The sequence below is a fragment of the Lygodium microphyllum genome, chromosome 16 (assembly GCF_053477565.2).
Source record: "Lygodium microphyllum isolate KBCC chromosome 16, Lygodium_microphyllum_v1.1.10, whole genome shotgun sequence".
In the NCBI taxonomy this organism is placed as follows: domain Eukaryota; kingdom Viridiplantae; phylum Streptophyta; class Polypodiopsida; order Schizaeales; family Lygodiaceae; genus Lygodium; species Lygodium microphyllum.
The window spans coordinates 148881289-148888788 of record NC_141150.1 but is presented as its reverse complement, the minus strand read 5'-3'; positions in this window follow the sequence as shown (position 1 = coordinate 148888788).

Below are 7500 nucleotides of genomic sequence, written 5' to 3'. Positions count from 1 at the left end.
CTTAGGAGGGAGGGTGTGCCATGTCGTGGGGGGGTGAGGTGACGTGCCGTGGGTCGAGCGGGGTTTTTGGAGGTGGGGTGCGCGGGGGATACGCCGCGTCGTCGGGGGGTGCGGTGGGGTGGAGGGTGCGCCGTGTCGTGGGGGGGTGACGCGGGGTGGGCTGGGTCGAGCGGGGTTTTTGGAGGCGTGGCGGGGTCGTGTGGATGGAGCGGGGTTTTTCGAGGTGGGGTGCGGGGGGGATGCGCCGCGTCGAGGGGGGGTGCGGTGGGGTGTGCCGTGACGCGGGGTGGGGTGGTGTGGATGCAGCGGGTTTTTCGAGGTGGGGTGGGGTGGTGTGGATGCAGCGGGTTTTCCGAGGCGGGGTGCGCGGGGGCGTCGTGGGGGGGTGACGCGGGGTGGGGTGGGTCGAGCGGGGTTTTCGGAGGCCTGGAGGGAGCGGGGTTTTTCGAGGTGGGGTGCGGGGGGGGCGTCGTGGGGGGTGCGGTGGGGTGGGGGGGTGCGCCGTGTCGTGGGGGGTGACGCGGGGTGGGGTGGGTCGAGCGGGGTTTTCGGAGGCGTGGCGGGGTGCTGTGGAGGGAGCGGGGTTTTTCGAGGTGGGGTGCGGGGGTGCGCCGTGTCGTGGGGGGGGTGACGCGGGGTGGGGTGGGTCGAGCGGGGTTTTCGGAGGCGTGGAGGGAGCGGGGTTTTTCGAGGTGGGTGCGGGGGGGGGGGGGGGGGGGGGCGTTGTGGGGGGGTGCGCCGTGTCGTGGCGGGTGACGCGGGGTGGGGTGGGTCGAGCGGGGTTTTCGGAGGCGTGGCGGGGTGCTGTGGAGGGAGCGGGGTTTTTCGAGGTGGGGTGCGGGGGGGCGTCGTGGGGGGGTGCGCCGTGTCGTGGGGGGGTGACGCGGGTCGAGCGGGGTTTCGGAGGCGTGGTGGTGTGGCGTGGAGGCAGCGGGGTTTTTCGAGGTGGGGTGCGGGGGGGCGTCGTGGGGGGGTGCGGTGGGGTGGGGGGGTGCGCCGTGTCGTGGGGGGGTGACGCGGGGTGGGGTGGGTCGAGCGGGGTTTTTGGAGGAGAGGTGGGGTGCTGTGGATGGAGCGCGGTTTTTCGAGGTGGGGTGGGGGGGGGCGTCGTGGGGGGGTGCGGTGGGGTGGGGGGTGCGCCGTGACGCGGGGTGGGGTGGGTCGAGCGCGGTTTTTTGGAGGCGTGGCGGGGTGGTGTGGAGGGAGCGGGGTTTTTCGAGGTGGGGTGCGGGGGGGGGCGTCGTGGGGGGGTGCGCCGTGTCATGGGGGAGTGACGCGGGGTTGGGGTGGTCAAGCGGGGTTTTTGGAGGAGAGGTGGGGTGCTGTGGAGGGAGCGGGGTTTTTCGAGGTGGGGTGCGGGGGGGCGTCGTGGGGGGTGACGCGGGGTGGGGGTGGTCGAGCGGGGTTTTGGGAGGAGAGGTGGGGTGCTGTGGAGGGAGCGCGGTTTTTCGAGGTGGGGTGCGGGGGGGCGTCGTGGGGGGGTGCGGTGGGGTGGGGGGGTGCGCCGTGTCATGGGGGAGTGACGCGGGGTTGGGGTGGTCAAGCGGGGTTTTTGGAGGAGAGGTGGGGTGCTGTGGAGGGAGCGGGGTTTTTCGAGGTGGGGTGCGGGGGGGCGTCGTGGGGGGTGACGCGGGGTGGGGGTGGTCGAGCGGGGTTTTGGGAGGAGAGGTGGGGTGCTGTGGAGGGAGCGCGGTTTTTCGAGGTGGGGTGCGGGGGGGCGTCGTGGGGGGGTGCGGTGGGGTGGGGGGGTGCGCCGTGTCATGGGGGAGTGACGCGGGGTGGGGTGGGTCGAGCGGGGTTTTCGGAGGCGTGGTGGGGTGCTGTGGAGGGAGCGGGGTTTTTCGAGGGGGGGTGCGGGGGGGCGTCGTGGGGGGTGACGCGGGGTGGGGGTGGTCGAGCGGGGTTTTTGGAGGAGAGGTGGGGTGCTGTGGAGGGAGCGCGGTTTTTCGAGGTGGGGTGCGGGGGGGCGTCGTGGGGGGGTGCGGTGGGGTGGGGGGGTGCGCCGTGTCGTGGGGGGGAGACGCGGGGTGGGGTGGGTCGAGCGGGGTTTTCGGAGGCGTGGTGGTGTGGCGTGGAGGGAGCGGGGTTTTTCGAGGTGGGGTGCGGGGGGGGCGTCGTGGGGGGGTGCGGTGGGGTGGGGGGGTGCGCCGTGTCGTGGGGGGGTGACGCGGGGTGGGGTGGGTCGAGCGGGGTTTTTCGAGGTGGGGTGCGGGGGGGGGGGGGGGGGGGGGATATGCGCCGCGTCGTGGGGGGGTGCGCCGTGTCCTGGGGGAGTGACGCGGGGTTGGGTGGGTCGAGTGGGGTTTTTCGAGGTGGGGTGCGGGGGGGGGGGGGATATGCGCCGCGTCGTGGGGGGGTGCGGTGGGGTGTGGGGGGTGTGCCGTGTCGTGGGGGGCTGACGCGAGGTGGGGTGGGTGGAGCGGGGTTTTCGGAGGTGGGGTGTGGGGGGTGTGCCGTGTCGTGGGGGACTGACGCGAGGTGGGGTGGGTCGAGCGGGGTTTTCGGAGGCGTGGTGGGGTGGTATGGAGGGAGCGGGGTTTTTCGAGGTGGGGTGCGGGGCGGCGTCGATGGGGGGTGCGGTGGGGTGGGGGGTGCGCCATGTCGTGGGGGGGTGACGCGGGGTGGGGTGGGTCGAGCGGGGTTTTCGGAGGCATTTGTGGTGTGGCGTGGAGGGAGCGGGGTTTTTCGAGGTGGGGTGCGGGGGGGGGGGGGGCGTCGTGGGGGGTGCGGTGGGGTGGGGGGGTGTGCCGTGTCATGGGGGAGTGACGCGGGGTTGGGTGGGTCGAGCGGGGTTTTTCGACGTGGGGTGAGGGGGGGTGGGGGGGTGCGCCGTGTCGTGGGGGGGTGCGGTGGGGTGTGGGGGGTGTGCCGTGTCGTGGGGGGGCTCACGCGAGGTGGGGTGGGTCGAGCGTGGTTTTCGGAGGCGTGGTGGGGTGGTGTGGAGGGAGCGGGGTTTCTGGAGGTGGGGTGCGGGGGGCATCGTGGGGGGGTGCGGTGGGGTGGAGGGTGCGCCGTGTCGTGGGGGAGTGAGGCGGGGCACGGTGGGTCGAGCCTGGTTTTTGGAGGAGTGGTGGGGTGCTGTGGATGGAGCGGGGTTTTTCGAGGTGGGGTGGGGGGAAGGCGCCGCGTCGTAGGGGGGTGCGGTGGGGTGGGGTGGGGGGGTGTGCCGTGTCGTGGGGGGTGACGCGGGGTGTCGCGATGCCCCCTCCCCCCCACCATGCCCCGACATGACGCGACGCGCCCCCTCCCCAACATAACATGACAACCCCCCTCCCCCCCCCATGACATCCCCCCATCCCCCATGACACGACACGACGCGATGCGCCCCCCCCATGACGTCCCCCCCTCAAAAATTCGCCTCCCCCCTCAACACACACCACCCCCCCCCCTCCCCCCCCTCAAAAATTCGGCCCCCCCATGACATCCCCCCCAGCCCCCATGACACGATGCGACGCGACGCGCCCCGCCATGACACGACACGACACGACGCGCCCCCCCCTTCCCCCCTCAACACACACCACACCATGTCGCGACGTGCCGCGCCCCCCCCCCCCCATGACATCCCCACCCCAGCCCCCCCACCCACGACACGACATGATGCGACGCACCCCCCCCCCCCCCCCCCCCGATGACATGACACGATGCGACGCGCATCCCCCCCCTCCCCGCCCCCCCATGACACGACACGATGCGATGTGCCACCCTCCCCTTAACACACACACCCACCCAACGCAATGCCCCCCCCCCCCCCCCCCCCCCGCGCCCCATGGCCTGACACGACGCGACGTGCTCCCCTCCCCTTAACACACCCACCCACCCTCCATGACGCCCTCCATGACGCCACGTGGAGGGGGGGGGGGGAGGGGTGGTGTTTTGTGTGTTGAGGGGGGGTGGGGTGGTGTGTGTTGGGGGGGGGGGGGCGAATTTTTTGGGGGCAGGGGCGGGGGAGGGGTGGGGTGGTGTGTGTTGAGGGGGGGAGCGAAATTTGAAGGGGGGGAAGGGGAGGGGTGGAGTGGTGTGTGTTGAGGGGGGGGGGGGGGGATTCTTGAGGGGCGGAGAGGGGTGGTGTGGTGTGTGTTGAGGGGGGGGGGGGGAGGGGTGGTGTGGGGTGGTGTGTGTTGAGGGGGGGGCGGGGGTGGGGAGGGGTGGTATGGCGTGGTGTGTGTTGAAGGGGGGGGGCGAATTTTTGGGGGGGGGAAGGGGCGAAATTTGGACGGGGGGGCGAATTTTTTGGGGGGGGGGAGGGGTGGGGTGGTGTGTGTTGAGGGGAAGGCGAAATTTGGAGGGGGGGAAGGGGAGGGGTGGTGTGGTGTGGTGTGGTGTGTGTTGAGGGGGGTGGCCGAATTTTTTTGGGGGGGGGGGGGGGTGGGGTGGTGTGTGTTGGGGGGGGGGGGCGATTTTTTTGGGGGCGGGGGGGGGGGGGGGGGGGGGGGGGAGGGGTGGGGTGGTGTGTGTTGAGGGGGGGGCGGAATTTGGTGGGGGGGAAGGGGAGGGGTGGTGTGGTGTGTGTTGAGGGGGGGGGAGGGGTGGTGTGGTGTGTGTTGGGGGGGGGGGGGGGGTGGGGTGGTGTGTGTTGAGGGGGAAGGGGTGGGAAATTTTGGGGGGGGGGGGCGAATTTTGGAGGGGGGGGGGGAGCGGTGGTGTGGTGTGGTGTGTGTTGAGGGGGGGGGCGAATTTTTGGGGGGGGGAAGGGGCAAAATTTGGAGGGGGGGTGAATTTTTGGGGCGGGGGGGGAGGGGTGGGGTGGTGTGTGTTGAGGGGGGGGCGAAATTTCGAGGGGGGGAAGGGGAGGGGTGGTGTGGTGTGTGTTGGGGGGGGGGGGATTTTTGAGGGGGGGGGGGGAGGGGTGGTGTGGTGTGTGTTGAGGGGGGGGGGGGGGGGGCAAAATTTGGAGGGCGGGGGGGGAGGGGTGGTGTGGTGTGGTGTGTGTTGAGGGGGGAGGGGGGGGAGGGGTGGTGTGGTGTGGTGTGTGTTGAGGGGGGAGGGGATTTTTTAGGGGGGGGGGGGGGTGGGGTGGTGTGTGTTGAGGGGGGGGGGGGGGGAATTTTTGGGGGGGGGGGGGGAGGGGTGGTGTGGTGTGGTGTGTATTGAGGGGGGGGGGGATTTTTGAGGGGGGGGGAGGGGTGGTGTGGTGTTTGTTGAGGGGGGGGTGGGGAGGTGTGTATTGAGGGGGAGGGGTGCGAATTTTTGGGGGGGGGGGGGGGGGGGGGCAAAATTTGGAGGGGGGGGGGGAGGGGAGGGGGGGGGCAAAATTTGGAGGGGGGGGGGGGAGGGGTGGTGTGTGTTGGGGGGGGGGGATTTTTGAGGGGGGGGGGGAGGGGTGGTGTTTTGTGTGTTGAGGGGGGGGGGGGGGGGGATTTTTGAGGGGGGGGGAGGGGTGGTGTGGTGTGTGTTGAGGGGGGGGGGATGTGGTGGTGTGTGTTGGGGGGGGGGGGGGGGAAATTTTGGGGGGGGGGGGGGGGGAATTTTTGGGGGGGGGGAGGGGAGGTGTGGGGTGGTGTGTGTTGAGGGGGGTGAGGGGCGAATTTTGGAGGGGGGGGAGGGGTGGTGTGGTGTGGTGTGTGTTGAGGGGGGGGCCAATTTTTTGGGGGGGGGGGCAAAATTTGGAGGGGGGGGGGGAGGGGTGGTGTTTTGTGTGTTGAGGGGGGGGGGGGGGGGGAATTTTTGAGGGGGGGGGAGGGGTGGTGTGGTGTGTGTTGGGGGGGGGGGTGGGGTGGTGTGTGTTGAGGGGGGTGGGGGGGGGGGATGGGTGGTGTGGTGTGGTGTGTGTTGAGGGGGGGGTCGAATTTTTGGGGGGGAGAAGGGGCGAAATTTGGAGGGGGGGGGGGAGGGGTGGGGTGGTGTGTGTTGAGGGGGGGGCGAAATTTGGAGGGGGGGAAGGGGAGGGGTGGTGTGGTGTGGTGTGGTGTGTGTTGAGGGGGGGGGGGGAAGGGTGGGGAGGTGTGTATTGAGGGGGGGGGGGCGAATTTTTGGGGGGGGGGAGGGGTGGTGTGGTGTGGTGTGGTGTGTGTTGAGGGGGGTGGCCGAATTTTTTTGGGGGGGGGGGGGGGTGGAGTGGTGTGTGTTGGGGGGGGGGGGGGCGAATTTTTTGGGGGCGGGGGGGGGGGGGGAGGGGTGGGGTGGTGTGTGTTGAGGGGGGGGGAGGGGTGGTGTGGTGTGTGTTGGGGGGGGGGGGTGGGGTGGTGTGTGTTGAGGGGGGAGGGGTGGGAAATTTTTGGGGGGGGGGGGGGGCGAATTTTGGAGGGGGGGGGAGCGGTGGTGTGGTGTGGTGTGTGTTGAGGGGGGAGGCGAATTTTTGGGGGGGGGAAGGGGCAAAATTTGGAGGGGGGGCGAATTTTTGGGGCGGGGGGGCGAGGGGTGGGGTGGTGTGTGTTGAGGGGGGGGCGAAATTTCGAGGGGGGGAAGGGGAGGGGTGGTGTGGTGTGTGTTGAGGGGGGGGGGGAGGGGTGGTGTGGTGTGTGTTGAGGGGGGGGGTGGGGTGGTGTGTGTTGAAGGGGGGGGGGGGGGGGGCGAATTTTGGAGGGGGGGGGAGGGGTGGTGTGGTGTGGTGTGTGTTGAGAGGGGGGCCCAATTTTTTTTTGGGGGGGGGGGGGGGGGGCAAAATTTGGAGGGGGGGGGGGAGGGGTGGTGTGGTGTGGTGTGTGTTGAGGGGGGGGGGGGATTTTTGAGGGGGGGGGGGGAGGGGTGGTGTGGTGTGTGTTGAGGGGGGGGCGGGGAATTTTTGAGGGGGGGGGGAAGGGTTGTGTGGTGTGTGTTGGGGGGGGGGGGGTGGGGTGGTGTGTGTTGGGGGGGGGGCGAATTTTTTGGGGGCGGGGGGGGAGGGGTGGGGTGGTGTGTGTTGAGTGGGGGGCGAAATTTCGAGGGGGGGAAGGGGAGGGGTGGTGTGGTGTGTGTTGGGGGGGGGGGGATTTTTGAGGGGGGGGGGGAGGGGTGGTGTGGTGTGGTGTGTGTTGAGGGGGGGGGGGGGGGGCAAAATTTGGAGGGGGGGGGGGAGGGGTGGTGTGGTGTGGTGTGTGTTGAGGGGGGGGGGGGGAGGGGTGGTGTGGTGTGGTGTGTGTTGAGGGGGGAGGGGATTTTTGAGGGGGGGGGTGGGGTGGTGTGGTGTGTGTTGAGGGGGGGGCGGGGAATTTTTGAGGGGGGGGGTGGGGTGGTGTGTGTTGAGGGGGGGGGGGGAATTTTTGGGGGGGGGGGGAGGGGTGGTGTGGTGTGGTGTGTGTTGAGGGGGGGGGGGATTTTTGAGGGGGGGGGAGGGGTGGTGTGGTGTTTGTTGAGGGGGGGGGTGGGGAGGTGTGTATTGAGGGGGGGGGTGGGGAGGTGTGTATTGAGGGGGGGGGTGCGAATTTTTGGGGGGGGGGGGGGGGCAAAATTTGGAGGGGGGGGGGGGGAGGGGAGGGGGGGGGGCAAAATTTGGAGGGGGGGGGGGAGGGGAGGGGGGGGGGCAAAATTTGGAGGGGGGGGGGGGAGGGGTGGTGTCGTGTGGTGTGTGTTGGGGGGGGGGGA